At 42.0% G+C, this 24,810-nt stretch overlaps 1 protein-coding gene across 1 annotated transcript in view; it reads left to right on the forward strand.

The window, feature by feature from the left end:
• Nucleotides 1–24,810, forward strand: part of DAPK1 (death-associated protein kinase 1) — a 274,182-nt gene that overhangs the window by 17,250 nt on the left and 232,122 nt on the right. The gene's annotated exons all lie outside the window — the stretch shown is intronic.

Raw genomic sequence — 24,810 nt, forward strand, 5'->3', positions numbered from 1 at the left:
GGCGGCTCCTGGAGCAGCCGAGCGTCCTGGACTAGAAAGCAATAGATTTCTTGCTTCTGCCACAAATTCCCCCAGCTGTGAGCCTTCCAACCTTCTAAGAATTCCTTTATATGTGGTTCAGAGTTCTGGGACCATCCCCTGAGCCTGCTTGGTCGGGTATTCTGTGTTGTTGTTGGCAGAGCTCTCTGCTATAGGTCCACCCGATCCACCATCTTGTTTGTTCTAAGAGGTCAATATTTAATGCTGATTCAGTTCTAATGTTTACACTTTTGAGAAGATCAACTCAGTTGGTTTGCCTCTTCTGCATTAAACTCTCTCCCCACCCTTTGTGGTTTATGGGTGTGCTGCTGCAGGTTAATGTGCTGGACTGCAAAGTTGGTTTTAACCACAAGGTCGGTGATTCAAACTCACCAGCCACTCCTCGGAAACCCTATAGGGTTGTTATGGGTTGGGACCGACTCAAGGACACTTAACAGCAGCAGCAAATGGTTTGTGGGCACGCAGCAGAAAGCATCTGCCACTAGGAGAATGATGGGAGGATGCAGCCTTTTGTGTGTGGCATTTAATAGACTAAGGAGTGACAAACTGCTCGACAAAAGCTAAGCTATGGGTGTTACGGAGTCCTGTCGTGGCTCTGTGGGTTAATGCGCTGGACTGCAAGGTCGGTTTGAACTGCAAGGTCAGTGGTTCAAGCTCATCAGCCGCTCCTCAGAAGCCCTATCCAGAGTGGCTATGAGTTGGAACCAGCTCCAAGGCACTTAACAACAACAAGAATAACAACATGGGTGTTATAGAGAACATGGTGGCTGTAGGGTAAACACTGAACTGCTAACCATAAGATTGGTGCTCTGAACCTAGCAGCCACTTCAAGGGAGAAAGATGAGGCTTTCTGTTCCTGCAAAGATTTATAGCCTTGGAAACCCTATACAGACAGGGTCACTATGAGTTGGAACCGACTAGACAGCACTTAACAACAGCCACCACATGGCATATGCGTTATGTAGAAAACATTAACCAGTTGCCCTGGAGTCAGTTCCAACTCCTGTTGACTCTGTGAGCATCCAGTAGAACTGGCTGAACTTTTGGAATTAGATCTCCTGGCTCTTCTTCGAGATGCCTGTGGGTAGACTCGACCCTCCAACCTTTCCATTGGCAGGCAGCCCAGTGCATTAACCATTTGTATCACCCAAAGACTCCATAAAGTAGACTTTCAGTGGGTGAGATGCTGAATTGCACAATGTATACAGAGGAGTTTAGAAATCTGGTAAGCTAGTAAGTGCTAAGAGGCTGTTTGCTACCTAGGAATATGTCTTATGAGTTTATTAATTAGTATAATTACATATGTAGATGTACACCTGGGATGTGAATATAGAAAGTAGTGTTTGCTACTCAGTAGCTTCAACCAGTCTGTGAACTGCTGTTTGAGATGCAAGGAAAACACTCCCCAACTTTGTTCTCAAGAGCTTCTCTGACTTCAGATACTCAGAATTTTTATTTCCTTCTGTACCACAGCGTATGGTGTGCTTTTCCTGGCTTGAGCATGCTACTCTGCAGTCCATAAATGCAGAGACACCCCTACTGACTGGTGCAGCCTGCCAGACTTAGGCACTTTGCTCTTTTTCTCTCACTAAAATGGCTTTTCCAGCTGTGCAGTAGGACTGAAGGAGAATCTTCCCCTTTATCGTATTTTCTGGTGAGCCTAGACAGTCACTCACTCCCTGGGACCTTATTCTGGGCATTTTTTCCACCTCCTACTGACTCCACGGCACATAGCCACCACCACCACTATTATTCAAACAAGTTTAGGAGTAGATAGTAGATAGAAGATACAGCCCTCCCATTTCCAGTTGATAAGGGGGCTTCAGAAAGTTCGTGGACAAATGGAATGAAAAGATACTGGAATTTTTTCCATGAACCTTTTGAAGCTTCCCCTTGTATTCCATCTCATGTAGAGCATCTGGCAGCGGATTGAATTGTTTGGGAGAGGAAGTGGAATGCTTTTCAGGATGACATTTTATCTGCCTGTACTTTCATCCTTGCCCCTCCCTGGGCTTGGAGGATTAGGAGAGCTTTTCACATAACAGTGGATGGACTGTGTTCTCAGTGGGGGTGTGGAAGCAGGAAGTCGCTCTGCATGAGTAGATTCAAGCATTGAATGAATCTGTTCTGCTTTATGAATATTATTAATTAACATGGGCTTTGTAGGCCTCCTGGTGTGATGCTGTAGGATAAGCACTGGACTGCTAACCACAAAGGTGGCAGTTCAAACTCAGCATCTGCTCCAGAGCAGAAAGAGTTAGAGCTTCCATAAAGAATTAGAGCTTCAGAAACCTATACAGGGTCCTTATGAGTCAAAATAGAGTTGATGGCAGTGAGGGTTTTTTTGGTTTGTTTGATTGGCTTGAGGTGTTTTTTTGTAGGCCTCATCTTCAGAAGCGGTGTTCTTTTTAATGTTTTGGTTGGTTTGTTAAGTGCCGTCGAGTCGGTTCCGACCCATAGCGACCCTGTACAGGGTTTCCGAGGGTGTAAATCTTTACGGGAGTAGAAAGCCTCATCTTTCTCCCGCGGAGTGGCTGGTAGTTTCGAACCGCTGACCTTAAGGTTCGCAGCCCGATTCGTAACCACTATGCTACCAGAGACTAATGTAGATTATTAGAAAACATTTGTGGTAAAATACTATTGCTGTGTTGCTGGTGTTCCATGGAGTTGGTTCTGACTCATGGTGACCCTGCATAGGGTTTCCAGGGCTGAAAATCTTTAGGGAAGCAGAAAGCCTCATCTTTCTCCTGCAGATCAGCTGGTAGTTTCGAACTGCTGACCTTGAGATTCACAGCCCGATTCGTAACCACATGACAAAAAAAACCTTGCCTGTTTTGACCATTTTAAAGTGTATAATTCACTGACATTAATTACATTTATCACCACTTCTTGGTCAGTTTGCCATTACCGTGGTGACTTTGTGTTGTAGTGACACTGGAAATTTCAAATACCACTGATATTTCAAGCACCAACAGAGGACACCCGTGGTGGCAGTTTTCAATGGCGCGAGCGTCCAGACTGAGTCAGACTGGGAAGAAAGGCGTGGCAGTGGGTCACAACACAGTATTACCAACTGGCTTGTTTCAAATATGTCATTGGAAAAGACAAGCTATTGGAGGGGGACATTGTGTTTGGCAAAGTAGAGGTCCAGCAAGGGCAAGGGTGACCCTTGGTGAGATGGGTTGGCACAGTAGCAGCAGTGATGGACTGGAACTTGCTGACAGTTATGCAGAACTGGGCAGTGCTTTATTTTCCTGTGCACGAGCTCACCATGAGATGGGACCGACTGGAGAACTGTAAACAACCGCAGTTACATTCATCATCTTGTGTTCCAAACACCACTATCCATTTCCAAGAGTTTTAATGCAGGCAATTTAAAAACATCACTGTCTAGAATATTATCTGCATTAGATAGAAGTTATAACCGGAGAAATAAGAGGTAAATATGAAATGATCTGACCAGTTTCAACTCCAGTGTTCTTATTTCCTGGATCCCTTAGTCATTTGGACTAAAAACTAACCACATGTGATTCAGGCTCCCCCGGGTATTAGTAGTTTTATGAGAGTAGAGAGCATGGCTTTTATGTTTCTCATGCTGGGTAATAAGCTAAGTACACAGTTGTTGTTGTTAAGTGCTGTCGAGTCTGTTCCGGCTCATGTTGTTGTTGTTAGGTGCCGTCCAGTCAGTGGCAGTTTAAAGCAACTTTATGTACAACAGAATGAAACACTGTCCAGTCCTGCGCCAACCTCAGGATTGTTGCTACACTTTAAAGCCCATTGCTGCTGCCACTGTGCCAGTCCATCTCATTGGGGGGATAGGGGGGACTTTCTCTTTTTCACTGACTCTCCACTGTACCAAGCATTATGTCCTTCTCCAGGGACTGGTCCCTCCTGATAATATGTGCGAAGTATGAGATACGAAGTTCTGGCCCTCCTGGCTTCTAAGGAACATTCTGGCTGTACTTCTTCCAACACAGATTTGTTTGTTTTTTGGCAGTCCATGGTAGTTTTAATATTTTCCTCCAACACTGTAACTCGAATGCATCAATTCTTCTATGGTCTTCTTTATTCACTATCCAGCATTCACATGCATATGAGGTTATTGGAAATACCATGGCATATTTTCACATACACCATATATTAATAGCTTCCTTGTATATATAGGGTTTCCAAGGAGCGGATGGTGGGTTTGAACCACCAACCTTGCAGTTAGCAGTCCAGTACTTACCTTACAGTGCCACATCCTTGATTATTTGCCTCAAAGGGTACATATTCAGACATTAGAATAGTAGTTCAAGGTATTGGATCCAATTCCCTGACTCCACAGTATACCTTGGGAAAGCCATTGATTTCCTGAAACGATTTTCTCACCTTAAAATGGGAATAATAATCATACTTACCTCATTAGATTGTTGTGAGGATTAAACATTGATCAGTATGCGATGTTTGTGAGGAGCTTGGCATAGTACCAGGCACACAGTAAGTGGTGTTTAACAAGACAAAGAATCAAATACACACACACACATACACACACACAGATTGTGTAACAGTGTTTTTGAACACCTGGGTCTTAACCTTTTCTCACTTCCCTTCCTTAACTACCCACTAGATCTGGAAAGAGTCCCAGGGGCTGACAGTGGGGTGTGGGGAACTAGCTCAGTTCTCTTATGCACTGTCTTTCCCTTCCTTTCATCTCCTTTTCTCATCTATGTCTCACTCCCTGTTTTGTTCCTGATGAACCTATCCTGCCAGGTTTGACTTTGCTTATCTGGTCACTTCCTCTCACCATGCCCCACCCCATTCAGCCTGGCCTCCAGGGACTCTGGGCTTGGTTTCCCCAGGAAGTCTGCCTGAGAGTGTGGTATGTGGTTTTCAGACATTCGGAGTCTAGCTATGCATTTGAAAGTGGACTGTGGGTTGGTAGGGCTTGAAGGATGCCATTTTCAAAGTCCACCCAGGCACCATGGGAAAAGGGAGTGAGAAGCCTCACATGAAGGGGGAATCTATTAAGATGTAAAGAAATACCATTCAGGGCAGCAGGGTCAGCTAAAAGCTCACACTTATGGCCAGATTAGCTGCTCAGTAAGAGAGCAGCTCTGAAATGCTTGGAGGACAAGTCCTTCTGGCATCCTCGGGAAGCCGCGACTGTCAGCAGGTGAGTTTTGGTGCACACACAGCAGAAGAGTAGCTTTCATCATTCCAACTTGCTGCTTTCAGTTTGAAACAGTCCTAAGTGGCTGAATAAAACACTAGTTGGAGTTTGATGAGAGAAACAAATCATTTGATGTTTGTTATGGAGATCTTCATGGAGAAAGGAGTCTGAAAGTGTGGTCTAGGCACCATGGGTTGCTGACCCAGATAAGCCAGCTACAGACTGCAAGACACATGGCAGATTCTCAGCCTCCATTCATTTCTGACACGTACTAATTTAAGACGTGAAAATGAATGTGTCGCCAAGCCAAAGTTGCCCATGCCAAGAAAAGTTTATTAGGTTGGTGGCTGAAAGGCTGAATTGTTAGGGTTTACTTAATGGTGAGGCTCTGCCAGCGGCCATGGACAAGTTCCCACTTACACACTGGAGTGGCTGTCCTTGTGGGGTGAAGTGGGGTCTGGCTTGTGTAGGGCAGCCTGTTCAGTGGCAGGCTCCTTTGGGTCCATTGCATGGCTATCTGCAGCTTTCAAAAGTAGCATTGCATTCTGACAAACCGGAACAAGAAAATACCTTGAGGGCAGCGATTCAAGGGCTCAGCTGTTAAATGGAAATTTGGCAGTTCGAACCCACCAACTGCTCTGTGGAGAAAGATGTGGCAGCCTGCTTCCTTCATGATTATCACCTTGTAAGCCTTATGGGCAGTTCCTCTTTTCCCTCTGGGGCCACTGTGACTTGGAATCGACTTTATGGTAATGGGCTTGGTTTTAAGGTGAATTCTAATGAAATGGGAGCGAGTGAAAATGCTAAACTGTAAATGGGCAACATAGACTGTTAAACAAACTTATCATTGGAACCAATAGTATTTCTTCATTTATTCATATGCTGTGTTTATTGAACATCTGAATGATACAGCATCTGCTGGGGTCTTGGCAGGGGGACCCTTTATCTCATCGAATTTCTAATCAAGTAGGGTGTTGGTGTTAAGTGCCATCGAGTCGGTTCCAACTCATATCCACCCTGTATAGATTTTCTGAGGAGTAGTTGGTGGGTTTGAACTGGCGACCTTGTGATTCAAAGTCCAGTGCTGATCCTACAGCACCACACCAGGAATCCAATCAAGTAGGGTAGGCACACCTGCCGTTGAGTTGCTTCTGACTCATTGGGACCCCATGTGTATCAGAGAAGAACTGTGCTCCATAGAGTTTTCCAGGGCTGAGTTTTTTGGATGTAGGTTGCCATGCCTTTCTTCTGAGGTACTTCTGGGTGGATTCAGAACTCTAGCCTTTTGGTTAATAGCTGAATGTGTTAACTGTTTGCATAGTCTGGGGACTCCAAACACATCAAGGGACTGGGAAGAGCCCTTTATTGTAAAAGCACCATTACCAGAAGGCTGGCACATAAGCTCAGAGAAGGTGATGAGTGGGTAAGGGGGCATTATTTGTGAGCATGGGTCTCAACCTCAGCACTAGAGAAATTTTGGGCTGGATAATTGAGTGTTGTACAAGCTGTCCTTTGCATTGTAGAATGTTTAGCAGCATTTCTGGCAGTGGTTAAGCACGCAGATACTAACCAGGTTGGCAGTTCACACCCACCCAGAGGACCCTTGAAAGACAGGTCTGGTGGTCTGTTTCTGAAAACTCACAACCTTGAAAACCCTGTGGAGCAGTTCTACTGTGTGCACACGGGATTGCAGCTAGTTAGCTTCTCTTCTTGTAACAACCCCCAAAGACTCCAGGCATCACCAAATGTCCCTGCAGGGGGTCAGGGGATAGACTCTCCCTCTGGTCTTCACACCCCGCTTTCACCTCATTGAGAATCAAGACAGGGATGTGTTTAGGGCACTGGAGCTGTTGGCCTGTGCTCAGTTAAGATAAAGAGCATGCCCTTCCAGTGGAATGAGTTGAAGGAGGTATTGACTTTGGGTGTTCCGAACTGGGGTGGGAAGAGAAAGGGCTGCCAGCTGGGGTTAGTGTGAGGTCCCGGTCAGTGCCTGGAAGTGAGCAAGGCTGTGCTAGTCTGGTTTGTAGTAGTTGAGCAGGTGCTGATGGGCCTTAGAGAACCTGCTGGTGACACTAGACTGGGTGTCATAGCTGACTCATCAAATTACCTTGTCCTCTCTGCTTAATCACAGTTGTGATTACATGCCTATTTGTATAATTATTTTAAGATGTCATTTCCTTCCGTAAGCCTGGAAGCTCCTTGAGATCAGGGACTGGGTCTTGTTTTCTCCTTTTGCAACAAGCACATGAGACCTCAGTAAACATTCGCTAAAGGACAGATTTGGATTAATGAACAGAAGGTTTACACTAATTGTGGGGATGAGCTAAACCCGACAGATTAAACTGACTAGATAGAAGGAGGAAGCCAGGCAGTTATTAAGTCTGAGGGAAACCTGGCCCAACGGTCTTCATTTGGAAAAGAATCTGAGAGCTTTGATAATCCACAGCTTCCCAGGACCGATGGACTCTCATGACTGTGTTTTAAAGGGAACCCAGTTTTAGACTCTTGCACAGAAAATGTGCATCTACATCAAAGGAGAGGAGCTGGTCCCTCTTTTTTGTTTGTTTGTTTGTTTGTTTTTCTGAGGGTCTGGAATGTGCTTGTATTCTGTCCTGGTTTTCTGAGAGAGACAGCAACAGACTAGAGGGAGTTGAAAGAAAATCAGTTAAGTCAGGAAACCACCTAAATCCAATTCAGTGTATTTTGCATCATTAAAGTATAGTGTATTTTACTCAGCTGTGGAGCCTGGCATCAGGGACACCTTGCCACTCATTCATACTCATGGAGACTCATGTACAGCAGAACAAATCGTTGCCCCACCTGCACCACTTTCATGGTCATTGGTTTGCTTGAGTCCATGTTGTGACCACTATGGATTTGAGTGTTTCCAGCCTAGGGGGCTTTATGGGACAATATTCTTTGTAATCCATAGAATATCTATGTCTAATTTTTAGAAGTCGGTCACTAGGCCTTTCTTCTGTGATTGTCTTAGTTGAGACATTCTACTGAAATTGGTCCACCATGCTAGCCCTGCTGGTATTAGAAATTCCAGTGGCAAAGCTTCCAGTATCACCCGAGACACCCATGGAAACAAGCTGGTGGTCAGTAATCTTGCTGCATTTAATTCCTCAGAATAGTCCCTCAACGGGCTACCCTATTGCAGGAATTAGCAAACTTTTTCTATAAAAGTAGTAAATACTGTTGGCGTTGTGGGCCACACAGTTTCTGTTGTGACTGCTCAGCTGTGCTGTCATATATACATAGTTTGATGTTGTACATATATAACCGATTGTTATACATACACAGTAGGTGAATAAATGAGTGTAGCTGTGTTCCTGTAATACTGTATTTACAAAAACAGGCAGCAGCCTAGATTTGTTCCTGACTCCTGCTCTGTTTGATGAATAAACCAAGGTTCCAGGAGAATCAATAAATTCAGTTTGTTAAACTCATAAGTGGGGGGATTGAGATTCTAACCCAGGCCTATCGGCTCACCCTGTAGTTCACAAGCATTCATGGGATGGTTTCTTGGATGGGGAAAGCAGAACTTTCTAATGGTCAAAACCGCAGACAAAATACTAAGCTTCATGCACTTACTGTTGTTAAGTGCTCTCAAGTTGGTTCAAACCCATAGTGACCGTGTACAGGGTTTCCAAGGAGCAGCTGGTGAGCTTGAACTGCTGACCTTGAAGTTCAAAGGGCTTTGCAGTCTGGCGCATTAACCCACAGCGCCACACCAGGACTCCTCAAATTTAATGCCTTCCTGTCTGGGATTTTGAAGAAGGGATTGCTGCTTTGGGGAGTAACTTGAGCTGGTTTCCCCTATTTTTTCACTCTTAGAATGAGTCATAGCAACATTGACTTTTAAAACAATTGTTTATTTTTAGTGTTGTAAAGTATACCATTCTATTGTCTTGTATGGTTTGCTTATCTAGTCATCCATTGATGGGCATTTAGGTTGTTTCTACCTTTTTTGCTATTATGAATAGTGTTGCAGTGAACATAGGTGTACGTATATCTGTTTGTGTCCATGCTCATTATTTATCTAGGATATATACTTAGTAGTGGGTCATATGGTATTTCTATTCCCAACTTTTTAAGGAAATACCATACTGTTTTCCACAGTGGTTGCACCATTTTACAATCTCACCAGTAGCGCATAAGGGTAGCGGTCTCTTCATGTCTTTGCCAGCATTTGTTGTTTTCCGTTTTTTCTAACTTTGCTATTAATTCTGGGGTGAGTGATTTGTATCTCCCTAATGGCTATGGAATCCTGGTGTAGTGCTGTGGGTTAATGCACCAGACTGCAAAGCCGGTTGAACTGCAAGATTGGCAGTTCAAGCTCACCAGCTGCTCCTTGGAAACCCAGTACCAGGGTTGCTATGAGTCAGAATCAACTCAACGGCACTTAACAACAACAACAACGGCTATGAGTCAGAATCCACTCAATAGTAGTGGGTTTGGTTTCATTTTTAGGTAATGGCTAATGACTGCAAGCATTTCTTCATGTGTTTGTTGGCCTCTGGAATATCTTATTTTGTGAAGTGTCTCTTCATGTCCCCTGCTTATTTTTAAATTGGATTGTTTGACTTATTTTTGCTGTTGATACATTGAAGTTTTCTATCAATTTTAGAGTGTAGTCCCCTGTCCCCACATGTTGTGGCTAAAATTTTTTCCCTAGTCTATAGGTTCTCTTTTGGTGAATTCTTTTGATGTACATAAAGGTTTAATTTTTAGGAGGTCCTAGTTGTCTAGCTTGTCTTTGGCTGTTTGTGAATTTTTTTTACATTTGATAGTGTATGAGGGTCCAAAAGTTTGTAGAAAAATTCCTGATCTTTTCATTCCATTAACTTTTTGAAGACCTTTCAAATTTATGCCCCTAATTTATTTTATCCTTATTATTATTATTTTTTAAATCAAAACAAGGATATATTAGGGAATTTAACAGAGTTCAGCACCAGAAATCCTATATCAGACAAGGAAGCTCAAGAGTAGTCAGCCAGACTGGATCTGTGCTCAATAGTCTGGGTGGTGATGTACCACATAGCTTAGGGAAAACAATGCGCCTCCGTGCAGCATTCAAACCAAGATTAATGGAATTGTTTGTACTAGTAATGGGTTTCCACTGACATTACCCATCAAGTCAGATCTCTGCTCAATAAAGTACTCTGGCTCTTCCCTAGAGTCCTTTGCAGGGAAGATCCATCTTGTACTGTTCAGGACTCTCTCAGCCTCTGCCTTCTTGCTGTTATGTGCCATGGAGTTGGTTCCGACCCATAGCGACCCTGAAAAGGGTTTCCAAGGCTGTAAATCTTTACGGGAGCAGAAAGCCTCATCTTTCTCCTGCGGAACAGCTGGTAGTTTCCAACTGATGGCCTTGTGGTTCGCAGCCCAATTCGTAACCACTATGCTACCAGAGCTCCTTCTGCCTTAGGTCAGTTGAAATGCAAGAAACAGAACATGAGTGTACAAATGACCACAACAAGAATTGTTGTATATAAAGGAGGCTTCAAAAAGTTCATGGAAAAAGTGGAATGAAAAAATATTGGAATTTTCCAGGCATTTTTTGAAGACCCCTTGTGTATAGGCTAAACATTAGTAAGCCTGAATGATGGCAACTACTAATAATCAAAACAATAGACATAAAAAAAAATATGTGTCCAAGGGTAACCAAAAGATGTATGTCTAAATGATCTAGATGTCTACAATACGTATTTGTTGACTAAATAGAATAAACATTACCCCGAATTTCTGAACAACTAAGTTAAAGAGAAATTTCTATCTGAACTTTTCAACTGGGGCAAATCCTAGCTATTTCCTATCTATGCTAACCACAGATATCACATTTCATATGTAATTTAAGTAACTCAAATTTTAAGATTTCTTTATTATTTTTTTTAAAGTTAGGATACTATTGCCACACTTGAAAAACAACATGCACGAATTCTGGTGCTTTAAATGGGCACTTTGCCTTATTGCTTTATAAGTTCCACCTCTAATATGTATGTTCCATAATACGGAGTTTATTTGGGTAATACAAGTCCCTTCCAGGATGGTGCAGTTAAGTACTTGACTTCTAGCTGAAAGGCTGTCAGTTCAAACCCACCTAAGAGACACCTCAGAAGACAGGGCAGGTGATCTACTTCCAAAAGGTCACAGGCATGAGAATCCTAAGGAGCAGCTCTTCTTGGCGGACATGGGGTCACTGTTGGTTACAATCCATTCAGTGGCAATCAATCAGAACTACTCAACAAGAGCAGAATTTATTTGGGTAGTTTCCAATGATGTGGCTAAATTGAGGAAAGCCAGTATTTCATTGAAAAACTGGTTTGTAATACTGGCATTTGTGAAAGAATATGTTTCTTTAGAAGTTATAGACATCTCTATAAGAATCAACAAAACCACAAATCCCAACACTTCCATGTAAATCCATTCTTCAGGAATTCCAAAACTATGAGTTAATCAACCTATGCTGTTGTTAGTGCTGTCGAGTTGGTTTTGGCTTATAACGACCCTGTACAGGGTTTCCAAGGAACGGTTGGTGAGTTTGAACCGCTGACCCTTGCGGTTCAAACTGACATTGCGGTCTACACTACAGTTGTTAAGTGTGTTAGGCTGTTTCTAACTCATAGCAATCCTCTGTATAGCTTTTGGAGAAACAACTGGTGGGTTTGAACTGCTGACCTTGTGGTTTGCAGTTTGACTTTTTTACATCTTATAGAAAAAAAAAAATTAGGTTATCATGCGGAGTCCTGGTGTGATGCTATGGGTTAATGCGCTGGACTGCAAAGTTGGTTTGAACCACAAAGTTGGCGATTCAAGCTCACCAACTGCTCCTTCAAAACCCTGTACCAGGGTCACTATGGGTCAGAATCTACTTGATCGCACTTAACAACAACAACAATACTATGACGAAAGGAGCTCTGGTAGCGTAGTGGTTATGAGTTGGGCTGCTAACGTCAAGGTCAACAATTCGAAACTGCCAACTGTTTTGTGGGAGAAAGATGAAACTTTCTGCTCCCATAAAGATTTATAGCCTTGGAAACTCTATGAAGACTCCCTATGAGTCGGAAATGACTCCACTGTGTACAACCACCACCCATACTATGAGGAAGGAGCTCTGATAGAGTAATGGTTACGAGTCAGGCTGTTAACCTCAAGATCAGCAGTTCAAACTCACCAGACCCTTCTCAGAAACCCTATATGGGGTTTCTATGAATCAGAAGCAACTTGACTGTACTTAACAGCAACAGCAATACATTACAATAAATACAATATATTACATTACAATAATACATTAATATAATAATACAATACATTACAATAAATACAATACAATACAGTAAATACAATAGTAACATTTCTTGAGAATTTCCTATGTGTTAAGTACGGTGCTGAGTTCTTTAAATCTATCTCATTCAATTGTCACAGCAGATTAGTGAAGTCAATGTCTTTGACAGCCTTTATAGTTTTAGGTTTTATTTTTAGGTCTTTGATCCATCTCGGGTTAGTTTAGGTACATGGTGAGAGATATGAATCCTGCTTCATTTTTCTATAAGGGGATATCCAGTTTTTTTCCAGCATCATTTGTTAAAGACACTGTCTCTTCCTCATTTAATGGGCTTGACCTTTTGCAAAAGAGCAGTTGTACGCATGTGGATGAGTCAGTTCTGTTCCATTGGTGTATGTACTTGTCATTGTATCAGTGCTGTTTTGAGGTTGGAAAATAGGCCTCCTACATTGTCGTTCTTTAGTTAGTGCTTTGCTTCTCTGGGATTTCTTCCCTTTCCATATTAAGTTGGTGATTAGTGTTTTTCGTTGCTTTAAAGATGATGTTGGAATCTCAATCAGGATTACATTCTATCTGTAAAAGTATCACTTTGCGGGGAGTATTGACATTTTTACAATGTTGAGTCTTCCTACCCATGAGCATAGTATATTCATTTTTACACTTATGTGGCTCTCTTTTGGTTTCTCGTACTGGTGTTTTGGAATAATCTTGGTAACGGCCTTTTGTGTCTCTTAATTTTTTCCCATAATTTCTTGATCTTTTCCATATAAGTTCCAGTAGTGTTCTTGTTGAGTCTCTGGGATTTTCTATGTTATAGAAGCATGTTGTTGTTGTTGTTAAGGACCATTGAGTCCTGTGTTAGGGTTTCAAAGTGTGGTTGGTGGATTTGAACCACTGACCTTGTGGTTTGTAGTCCAGTGCTTATCCTACAGTGCCACAAATAGAGTTCTACTTCTTTGGCAATCTTGATGCCTTTTATTTTCCCTTGTAGCCGTGTTGCTTTGACTAGGACTTCCAGTACAGTATTGAATAGGAGTGATTAAGAATAATGTTGTCCATTGGTTTTGTATATATGTCCTTAATTATGTTAAGGGATTTCCTTTCTATTCATATTTTGATGAATTTTTTCCCCCCTTAAATCAAGAATGGTGTTAGAGATTTTGTCAAATGCCTTTTTTGCATCAGTTGATATCATTATGTGGTTCGGGTCCTTTGTTTTATTTATGTGGTGAATTATGTTGATTGTTTTTTTAAGGTAGAACTATTCTTGCATCCTTGGTATGAATCCCACATTACTTTTAAGTTCTGTTGGCTAGGATTGTGTTGACAGTTTTTGCATCCAAGTTCATGATGATATTTGTCTATAGTTTTCTTTTTTAGTGGTGTCTTTGCCTGATTTTGGTGTCAATGTTAAGTTTGCATCATAGAATGAGTTTGGGAGTATTCCATCCTTTTTTATATTCTGGAATAGTTTGAGTAGAATGTTTGGTGAAATTCACTAGTCAAGCTGTCTGGGCCAGGACTTCTTATGTTGAGAGTTTTTGTGAGACCTGATCTTTTTCTTCTTTTGTGATGGGTCTATTCAAATTGTCTACCTCAGATTGTATTAGCTTGGGTAGATAGTGTTTCTAGAAATTTGTCCATTTCTTCTAGGTTGTCAAATTTGTTGGTACACAGTTCCTCATAATATTCTATTATTATGCTTTTAATTACAGTTGTTTCTGTTGTGATATCACCTAATTCAATTTTTGTTCTTGTTACTTTATCTTATCCTTTGTTAAATTTGTCAGTGGCTAGTTAATTCTATTAATCTACTCAACTTTCCACAGAACTAACTTCTAGTCTTGTTGATTCTTTCTGTTTTGTTTTTTTTCTTCTTTCTATTTTGTCTCATTTATCTCTGCTCCAATCTTAATTTTCTACTTTCTTCTGGGGACCGTAGCTTTATTTTGCTGCTTTCCCCGCCTAAATGCTGGAGATGGTAGATTAAAACGTTCATTTTGTTTCTTGTTTTTCTTTTCTAATGTGTGCACTTAATGATTTATTGCTATAAATTTCCTCTGAATACTGCTTTTGTTATGTTGCAGAGGTTTTGTTCTGTTAGATTTTAATTTTCATTTGCCGTAAGGAAATTTAAAACTTCATGGTTTATTGCTTCATTACTCAGTAGATTTTGAGCTGTATGTATTCAGTCTCCGTGTATTTTTTTTTTTTTCCCTTTGATAGCAAGGGGAATGTTTTTAGTTTCTCTCCATTGAGACTGTTAACCACTGGTTTTGTGTATATGCCCTTAATTATGTTGATTTCTCTTCTACTCCTGTTTTGCTGGGGTTTTTTTTTGGGGTGTGTGTGTGTGTGTGTGTGTGTGTGTGTTTTAAATCAAGAATAATGTTACATTTTGTCAAATGCCTTTTTAGCATCAGTTAATATAATCATTTGCCATATTAGTTTGCATTATATTGCCTGCATTTTAGTTTTAGACATTGTCTAGATAGGCATCTTTGGTTATCAGGGACAAGTGTTTTTATGACTACTGTTTTGGTTATTCATAGTGCCATCATGCACTCTTTTTTTAGCCCATCCACACAACCAAGATAAGGGTTTATTGGTGGGTTTAGTCCCACTTACAGGATAAGGGTCTGCTGGAATTGACCACCCCAGCTGACTCTGTTTTTGTATAAAACCCTGTTCCCCTCCTCACTTTGGGCTTGAGCTGACACTCTGGCTGCTGACAGTAAACTTCCCTCTTTAAGTTTTCCAAGTTGAGTTCTGTCTGACTCCTGCTGCTGTAGCACCAAACCTTAACTGTCACTGTCTACCTCTTGTCAACTTGGTACCTGTACATATTTCCTTGTTGTTGTCGCTGTTGGTATGTGCTGTTGAGTTGGTTCCAACTCATAGCTTTAAATATTTGCGGGAGCAAAAAGCTCCATCTTCCTTCTGAAAGCCTCGTCTTTCTCATCAGTCTCCTTAAACCACACATAATCTTTAACTAAAGACAATTTCAAATTCATACTTATGCCTAACATAATGCAACTAACACCCATACAACCAAAAGTGCACCGACCCCATTATATTATCCCCAAATTCTTCCAAATTCTAACCTGGAACAAAATTACTCTTCATCTGTGAATTTAGAATACAGGTTAATCATTCACTCTTAACAATGTTTCTTGATATCTTCTTGACTTCCTCTCCATGTGGAAGGTCTGTAACTATATCATTTAGTCCCTCTTTTTGCTTTGTAATTGTCATCATTTGTTACTGATACCTCTATCTCTGGGTTGACTTCTGGGAGATGGTGTCCTGTTCCTTAATCTCCGGTTGTTGTTTGCCATTGCTGGTCCTCTGTCGAAGGATTTCTTTTAGCATTTCTTGTAAGGTTGCTATAGCTGTGCATATTCCCTTAATTTTAGTTTTTCTAGGAATACCTTCATTTTGCTATTGTCTTAGAAGGAAAATTTTGCGGTTTATATAATTCTTGGTTGGCAGTTTTTTCTTTCCTTCAGGGGTTTATATATGGCTTGCCACTGCCTCCTTGCTTGCATGGTTTCTGCTGAAAAATCAGAGCTTAGTCTTATTGGTTGTCATCTGTAAGTAACTTTTCATTTTTTCCAAGCTACTTTCAGGATTATTTCTTTGTATTTGATTTAGGAAAGTTTGATTATGATTTGGTTATTTTCTTTTGGTAGCTATCCTATTTGGGGTTTGTTGAGCTTCTTGAATGTCTGTCTTACTGTCTTTAATGATATTAAGGAAGTTTTCTTTCAACAAAGTGTTGGCAGTTTTCTTGGTGCTTTTTATTGTCTGTCTCATACTGTTCTGGAATTACAATTGTTCTTGTTATTAAGTGCTGTCGGTCGAGTCGATTCGACCCATAGTGACCCTGTATAGGGTTTCCAAGGAGCAGCTGGTGAGCTTGAACCACTGACCGCATTGCAGTTCACACGGCTTTGCAGTCTGTCGCATTAACCCTAACTCACAGTGCCACACCAAGACTCCTTGAAATCCCAAATTACATGTATGTTAATTATTTTTATGGTCCTCCCACATAATTCTTAGACTTTCTTTTTTGTTGTTTTCTCTGATTGTTCCTCTAACTGATTAATATTAAGAGATTTATTTGTCTTCAATTTCACTAATTCTGTCTTCTACTGATTCAGTTACACTCCTCTGTCCACCCTCCTAATATATTATCTACGTATTTCTGAAATCTTAGCCTTAATTTTTGGATTTACACTTGCTGTTTATGTATGGTTTCTAATTTTCCACTTATTTTGTCAATTTGTCCTTGTGTGGATTTATTGAATTCTTCTAGAATTTTGTTTTCTATGTTTTTGTCTGTGGTTTCTTTGGTCTCTTTTTTAATTTGCTGGAAGGACTTAAGTATAAATCTGAGTTCCTTAGAAGGTAGTTCGAAAAGCATTTCTTCTGCTAGAAGATTTTCTGGCTCTGATTTGGTCAGTTGTTTGAGCCTTTTTGTCTTGTTTTATTATGTGATTTCAAGTTCTGTAGTTGTCTCTCGGACATTGTGGTGTTGGTGTATTCATTTGTTGATTGTATGTTTTTTGCCTCACCTTGAGTTTTTGCTCTAATATACCTGGTCCTCAGGGCAGGTATTCTACTTTGAGAAAATAACACAAAATCAATACCAACACCAAAAGCCGAGCAGTATTTGTACAAGTGCTAACTTCTGAAACGTGGCTGTGGCAGCAAAGTGGGGCTTGCTCCGTGGAAGTGTGGGGGGTCAGGGTGGGTGGTATTGAATGTGGAGATGGTGCATGATGAGGAGAGGACGCAGGGTACTGCTTTGTGGAATCAAAAAACAGGGAGGAGAGGAAGAATAAAATTACATCTGTTAATTACATGTTTGTTAAAAGAATAAAAATTACATGTAAAAAGAAAAGAAAAAAATGTAAAACAAGTGGGGTTGAGGTCAGGAAAAGGGAAGAACTAAGAAGAAAGGAAAAAAGAAAAAGAATAAAGATGGGAAAATAATGACGCAGTAGTGGCCCAGATTGAGCTGGCAAACTCAGTTGCAGTGGGCAGGTGTGGGATGTCTCCGGGAGCTCATATGTGTTCACAGAGAGGCGGGAGGGCACTGCCTACCTTGGAGTGAGGGGGACCTACTCTGTGGGATCAAAAAAGGAAATACAAAAAACAAAATGGGTGAGGAAGAAGAGGGAAGGACTAAGAAAAAGGAACAAAGAGATGGGGGAACAAACCCAACAACACAGTACTGGCAAAAGTACTAGCCATGAAACACAGCGAGCGGCCATGGCAACACAGCTCTGTGTCTGCAACTGGGGAGGGGCATGAATGGGTGCTACTACCCTCCGAGGCAGTGAGGTGGGGGCGGGGGCGGGCGGAGTATGTTACAGGCTTTCTGCTCTGCAGGATCAAAAAGAAAAAGAATAATGGTGAGGAGTGGGAAGAGGGAAGAAGAAGGGATAAAGAAACAACATGGGCATAGCACTGGCAGTAGGGGGCGGGATGTGACCACCTGCTGGGTAGGTAGGGCTTGGGGAAGTCATGCCTCTGGTCACTAGAAGGTTGTACAAGGTAAGGGAGGGGGACTTTCATCTCTATGGTCACTGATCCTCAGTGTGAGTGTTGGTGTAGTCCTGGGTGATCAAAGCCAGTTACCTCGTTCTTTCTCTGATCAGAATGCTGCTTGCAGTAGTTCAAAATGGTTATGCTATGCCAGTTGATAGTTTATCATTGCATATGCTTCCTATACCTCCTTGTTGACTGTTCATGCAGTTTCTTCCTCTCATCAGTATTGGATACCTCTCTAACCTTCCCTTTGGAGTGCTGGGTCCCAGGATTGACGTCTGTATCCATTTCACTTAGTTTCTTGAATCTTTGTTGTAGAGGGTCTGAATGGTTTATTTGCCTAGTCTGCCATCTTGGATCCTGTCTGAGCTGGTAACCTTTTAAGGTCCCTCTCAGCTCAAATGTTATGTGAGCATTGGGAAGGAGACCTACATGGGTAGCCATTTCCATTAGAGTATTTCTAAGGAGCTCTGGTAGCATAGTGGTTACAAATTGGGCTGTGAACCTCAAGGTCGGCAGTTCGAAACTACCAGCTGTTCTGCAGGAGAAAGATGAGGCTTTCTGCTCCCATAAAGATTTACAGCCTCGGAAACCATGTACAGGGTCGCTATGAGTCGGAACCAACTCCATGGGCACATAACAACAACAACAACAGAGTAATGGTCTCCAATTGAAGTTGCTGGGTCTGACTTGCTGGTCTCTCTTGTCTACTTTTGATGACTACTTCTGCTGCGTCATTTCCACCGACATCTCCACACTGCCTGAAGTGGTCACTGTATCTGTAGCCTCTGGTGTGTATTGGGTATTCGCCCCATCTCTTAGCCTTATAAAGAATTGTGCCCAAACCAGATTTGCAGAGAGAATGCCAAGGGGAGTGTAGGGTTGCGGCTGGGTTGCCAGCATGCCTATATGCCTAGAAGGGACACAGATGGACTGTGGCCACCTTCTAGTTGATGCCAACTTGGAGCATTGCACTCTGGCCCAACTTGTTTCCTAGCTTCTGCCCTTTTTCTTGGATGGAAGTTTGGCTTCTGCTTCCAGCCCAACTGTAGTTTTCTCATGTGTCTCCACTTGATTCTAGCTAGAGGTCGGGTCTGGTCAGGTCACACCCTGGCAGGACTTTAGGGCAAGTCCCATTAAGCAAATGTTGTGTAAATACAGCTCTGCCTCTGGGTCTGGGCCAATCCCTGGAAGGCTCCACCTTGAGCTCCAGTCTACCCCAGACTGTTATCATTGGTTCTTATTGAGCAGGGTTCTCTGAGTCAGTGGCCTTGGAGCCTGTCTGACTTTGTTCTACTACTCCGTTCTCTCCCTACGATGGTGTTCTGCTTCTATCTTGATGACTTTGTTTTAACTTGCATAACAGCTATTTTTAGGAATTGCTGATTGCTAACTTTTAGTCAAAGATAACTCCTTGCTCCTTATTCACTTTGCATTGTCTTTTAAACTGCCATTTAAGTTGGCCCTGCTTCAGGAAGACTGTGCACAGCAGTCCTGTGTCAGCTCATCCCCTCGGTCACTTGTGGACTATGTCCCATAGTGAACCACAGTGTTTCTACTGGCAGAGTTTCAGAATGAAATTTTCAGGCCAGCCCTTTATTGTGTTGCTGGTTGTCTGTGTGTGTGTGTTCATCATCTGTAGATCGTGAGACCTTTGCAGGGCCATTCTTTGTCCCAGCATCTTGCAAGGAGAAGGCACTGCAGAATATCTGTTGTTTGGTGACGGATCCCATGGACTGCTCATACACACACGATTCTGAACTGAAGGCTGTTCCTAGGAACTTTAAAGGCGGACCAAGTAATTGTTACAGATTTCTCCATATAATGTATATGTTTACACACGTGCGTTATCTTCCTGATACTCCTGTGGGGGTGACAGCCCATAAATGTACAGAGGGGGTGCCAGTGTCATTCTGCTAGCTGGGATAGATTCAGAGTCAGATTGAGCGGCTATGTGCTTGCATACTGATAATTTCCCCCCAGATGTACTGTATCACTTATTCTCCATGCCATGTACAGTAAAACCTGTGAAAGCCAGAACCTGCGTAAGGCAGAACCTGTGCCAGAGAAGGAAATTGAGCTATAGAAAAGTGAGAAGACTGCACCTGTAAAAGGTGGAAAAAAATGTTTGAGACTTCGAAATCAAAGCAATCCGGTGAAGTTCCGGCATCACCTAGAAGGAGCAGGGATCCCGATTTTGGAGCCAGTGTGAGCTCTCAGAAATGCCTTGTGGCTCACACCCTGGTCGTTGGGATGCTTTGTTTATGATGAAGCCCATAAGCAGCCCGGAGCATCTCAGTTTCCAATGTTGTACTTAGGGCACCCACAGCCTGGAGGTGATGAGCAACATACTGGCCACGTGTTCACAGCACCTAGGTGTGTTTGAGTCCATTTCTGTGGCCATTGTATAAATCCATCTCACTGAGGGGTTACCTTGTCTTCGCTGGCTCTCCACTTTACCAAACAGTTGGTCTCTCCCAATGATACATCCAGGGGAGGCAAGTTGAAGTGTCGGATAATAGTCTGTGAGCCATGGGTTTCCATTGGCTAAGGTTTGGAAGTGCATCACTAGGTTTTTCTTCTTAGTCTAGACACTCTGCTGAAGCCTGTCTCCATGTGTGAAATCCTGGTGGCATAGCTTCCAGCATGCCAGAAACTGACATAGACGAATTTCGGTTACATAAGGGATGCTTTCAGATACCAGAGGTAATAGGTACAGGGTTCTGATCGTCCCCTTGTCAAAGCTAGAGTGATTCTAAGTCTGTGAGGGACCCTTTCCCAGCACAGCTGTTTGCCTCAGGATGTTTGCAATTTGAAAGTAAAACCCTAAGGGACTAGATGCTGAGTCTCCTTTTCAACATGTTCCCTGCTGTCAGTCAGTTTAAATCTTGCTCTCACTTTAATGGTGCTTGAAAATTGGAGCTTCTAAAAGGAAAACGAGTCAATATAGACTTCCAGGTAAACTATGCACCTTTCTATGTGTACTAGAATCAATTTAACTGATTCTGTGACACATAAAAAGGAATATCATGTATTCTAAAAGGATGGGACTTAATCATGTTTTAAAATAAGCTCTTTGTGAAGCACTTGGAGTTATACCCCTAGGAGAAAAAGGAAGAGAAGGTTCCAGTAGAATTGGATCATCAGATTGATGGGAAAATTGGCTTTTGAGTCTGATTTGGGAGCATTGTCAGCTTTGTGAACCAGGTGTGAATTCGCCATCAGTGCTCTGGGCTGAAGTAGATGAGCTTCCTCAAGTGTGAGGTTGCAAATGTACCTGTGGAAGTGGGGACTGGGAACAGCTGGAGACCAAGCAATTCTTTACTCTCATTAGCTCATTTGCTTTGGGTTATACTCTGTCTGGGATAATAAAGAAGACAGTTGTGTGAATGCCAAGAGACTTGGATAAAGCATACTTGGGAATGTTGTTAGGTGCTGTGGAGTGGGTTCCAACTCGTAGTGACCTTGTGTTTAGTAGAACAGAATACTCCCTGTCCACGCCGTCCTCATTGTCTTTCAGTATTCAAGCCCATTGTGGAGGTCTCAGTGTCAGTCTGTCTCATTGAGAAACGCCCTCCTTTTTGCTGACCTTACTTTACTAAGAGCATGATGTCCTTCTCCAGGAACTGGTCCCTCCTGGCAATATGCCCAAAGTATACAAGCTGACGTCTACGAATCCTTGCTTCTAAGGAGCATTCTGGCTGCACTTATTCCAAAACAGATTTATTGTTTCTTCTGACAGTCCGTGGTACTTTGAGTATTGTTTGCCAGCACCATAATTCAAAGACATCCGTTCTTTTTTTGGTCTTCCTTATTCATTGTCCAACTTTCCAATTCTTGGAAATAAATATTTGAAAAGCAGCCACTGTGGCTGGGAAAAATTGGAATATTGGTAACAAAATGAGATTCAAGTTTACAGCTGGTAGAAACTGTTTTTCTTTGACCTTTGAAAGGGAGAGGGTGCCGGTAGTGCCTTTCATTTATCATATCATAGAGCCATCATTAACTTAAGATTATATGGTTTCAAGACTTGGATAGCGTATTGCCTCTAACTTTGTGCCAAGTCAATGCGTGGGACAAAGGTGAAGTGATTCCTAAACTTGGAATCAGATAACCTATTGACTGTAGGTTTTTTTTTAAATACTTGTTTGACAAGCTGGGAAACAAAAGCTCAGAGTGCAAGGTGGCAGAGTTCAGTGTAATGGAGAATTGAGATATATATGTATATGTGTATGTATCTATGTTTTTGTTCTTCCTTGCCACTGGGCTGGCCCCTTACTCATAGTGATCCCATTTACAATGAAACGCTGTCTGTTCCTGGGCCAAATCCTTGATCAGTTGTGGATCAGACTATTAAGACCCATTGGGTTTTTATTAGCTACTTTTGGAAATAGATCACCAGGCCTTTATTCCTAGTCCATCATAGTCTGGACGTTCTGCTGAAACCTGATTGGCATCATAGCAACATGCAAGTTTTCTCTGATAGATGAGAGATGACTGGACATGAACTATGTTGGCCTGAACCGAACCCTGATTTCCTACATAATAGGCAAGGATTATGCTGTTGAAACACCAGTGCCTCATTCTGTATGATGCTTAAAAATTGTCATTGTTGTTGTTAAGTGCCATCGAGTTGGTTCTGAGTCATAATGACTCTGTGTATGTGACTCTCTGTTTATAGGTAGCGGCTGGTAGGTTTGAACCAGGGCTGTATCCCACAGCTTCAAAAAGGAAAAAATAGTCTTAATACACACACACACACACACAATACATACACACACGAAGGTAAGTAATAAATGGCTACTAGGATTCCAGTTCATACATACACAGGTTTATTCCAAATAAAATGTGTTTAAGCATGTGTCTGCCATTAGTGGATGGCTGCAGACAAGTTCTGTCAGTGATACACTTGTTTTACTTACTTTCTTTGTTGTTGTTGTTAAGTGTTGTTGAGTCGGTTCCGACGCTGTATAGGATTTCCAAGGAGCGGCTGGTGAGCGTGAACCATTTACCTTGCAGTTCAAACTGACTTTGTAGTCCAGCATGTTAATGCACATTGCCATACCAGGACATGCCTTCAGATAAAAAGGTCCATTCAAAGGGGTCATCTTGATAGCTTTTCTCAAAGGACACAGGATCACCATGGGGCTTATTAGGAAGAAGTTTTAATTAAACTTCTTTGAAAAATAGGCTGTAGAGTAAAAGCCTAGTAAAAGTGTGCCGAGGAATTTTTTTCCCCTATTACAACAATGTATCTGCTCATTCTTCCAGGATAGCAAGGACTTTACTAAGAGAATTTTGTTGGGAAACCTTATTCCATCCACCCTGTTGTTAAGTGTTTTTGAGTCACTTCTGTCTTATGTCAACCCTGTCTAGGGTTTCCAAGGAGCAGCTTGTGGGTTTGAACCACCAAGCTTGTGGTTAGCAGTCCAGTGTTGTTAGGTGCCTTTGAGTTGATACTAACTCATAGTAACCTGATACATAACAGAACGAAACAGTGCCTGGCGCTGTGCCAACCTCACAGTTGTTGCAACTCTTGGGCCCATTGCTGCTGCTCTGTGTCAGTTCATCTCACTGGGGCTTTTCCTTTTCTTCACTGACCTTCCACTTTTACCTAGCATGGTGTCCTTCTCCAGGTACCGGTCCCTCCTGATTATATGTACCAAGTATGAGAGACGAAGTCTGGCCATGCTGGCTTCTAAGGAACATTCTAGCTGTACTTCTTCCAACACAGATCCATTTGTTCTTTGGGTGGTCCATGGTACATTTCAACATTTCCTCCCAACCATAACTCAAATGCATCAATTCTTCTACTGTCCACCTTATTCATTGTCCAACTTTCACATGCATATGAGATCAGGTGCACCTTAGTCTTCTCTTGTGCAACATATTTGCCTAATGCAATATAGTGTTTGATTTGTTGACTGCTGCTTCCATGAGTGTTGGTGGCTTATCCGAGCAAAACGAACTCTTTGACAACTTCAGTCTTTTCTCCAATTTATTGGTCTAGTGGTGAGGATTTTTGTTTTATTTGTACTGAGGTGCAGCCCATACCTTTGATGTTCATCAGTAAGTATTTTAAGTCCTTTATTTTCAGCAAGCAAGGCTGTATCATCTGCATATCTTAGAATATCTTAAGATAAGCAGTACAGTGCTTATTGTATAATGCTGCACCAGGACTCTAATAGTCCTGATTTTATCCCTTTGGGAAACTTTTATGTTCCCCAAACTCAAAGGACATTTGGTATATATACGATATGTTGTTGTGGGCTACCATTGAATCAATTCCAACTCATAGCAACCCTGTGCACAAGAGAATGAACCATTGCCCGACCTGTGCCATCCTCACAGGTTACGTTTGGGTCCATTGTTGCTACCACTATGTCAGTCCATTTCTTTGGGCATCTTCCTCTTTTTCGCTGACCAAGCATGATGTCCTTCTCCAGGGACTGGTTCTTCCTGACAACACATCCATTGTATGAGAAGCAAGTCTCACTGCCATCCTAGCTTCTAAGGAGCATTCTGGTTCCACTTGTATGACATATTTGTTCTGGTAGTCCATGGTATATTCAGTATTCTTCCCCAACACCTAATTCAAATGTGTCAAATTCAGTTCTTCTACTGTATTCCTCATGAGGAATCTGTACATGGACCAAGAAGCAGTTGTTCGAACAGAACATGGGAACACTGAATGGTTTAAAATTAAAAAAGGTGTGAGATAAGGTTGTATTCTTTCACCATACTTATTCAACCTGTATGCTGAGCAAATAAT

Source organism: Chrysochloris asiatica, unplaced genomic scaffold (genome assembly GCF_000296735.1).
Source record: "Chrysochloris asiatica unplaced genomic scaffold, ChrAsi1.0 scaffold00107, whole genome shotgun sequence".
Lineage (NCBI taxonomy): Eukaryota > Metazoa > Chordata > Mammalia > Afrosoricida > Chrysochloridae > Chrysochloris > Chrysochloris asiatica.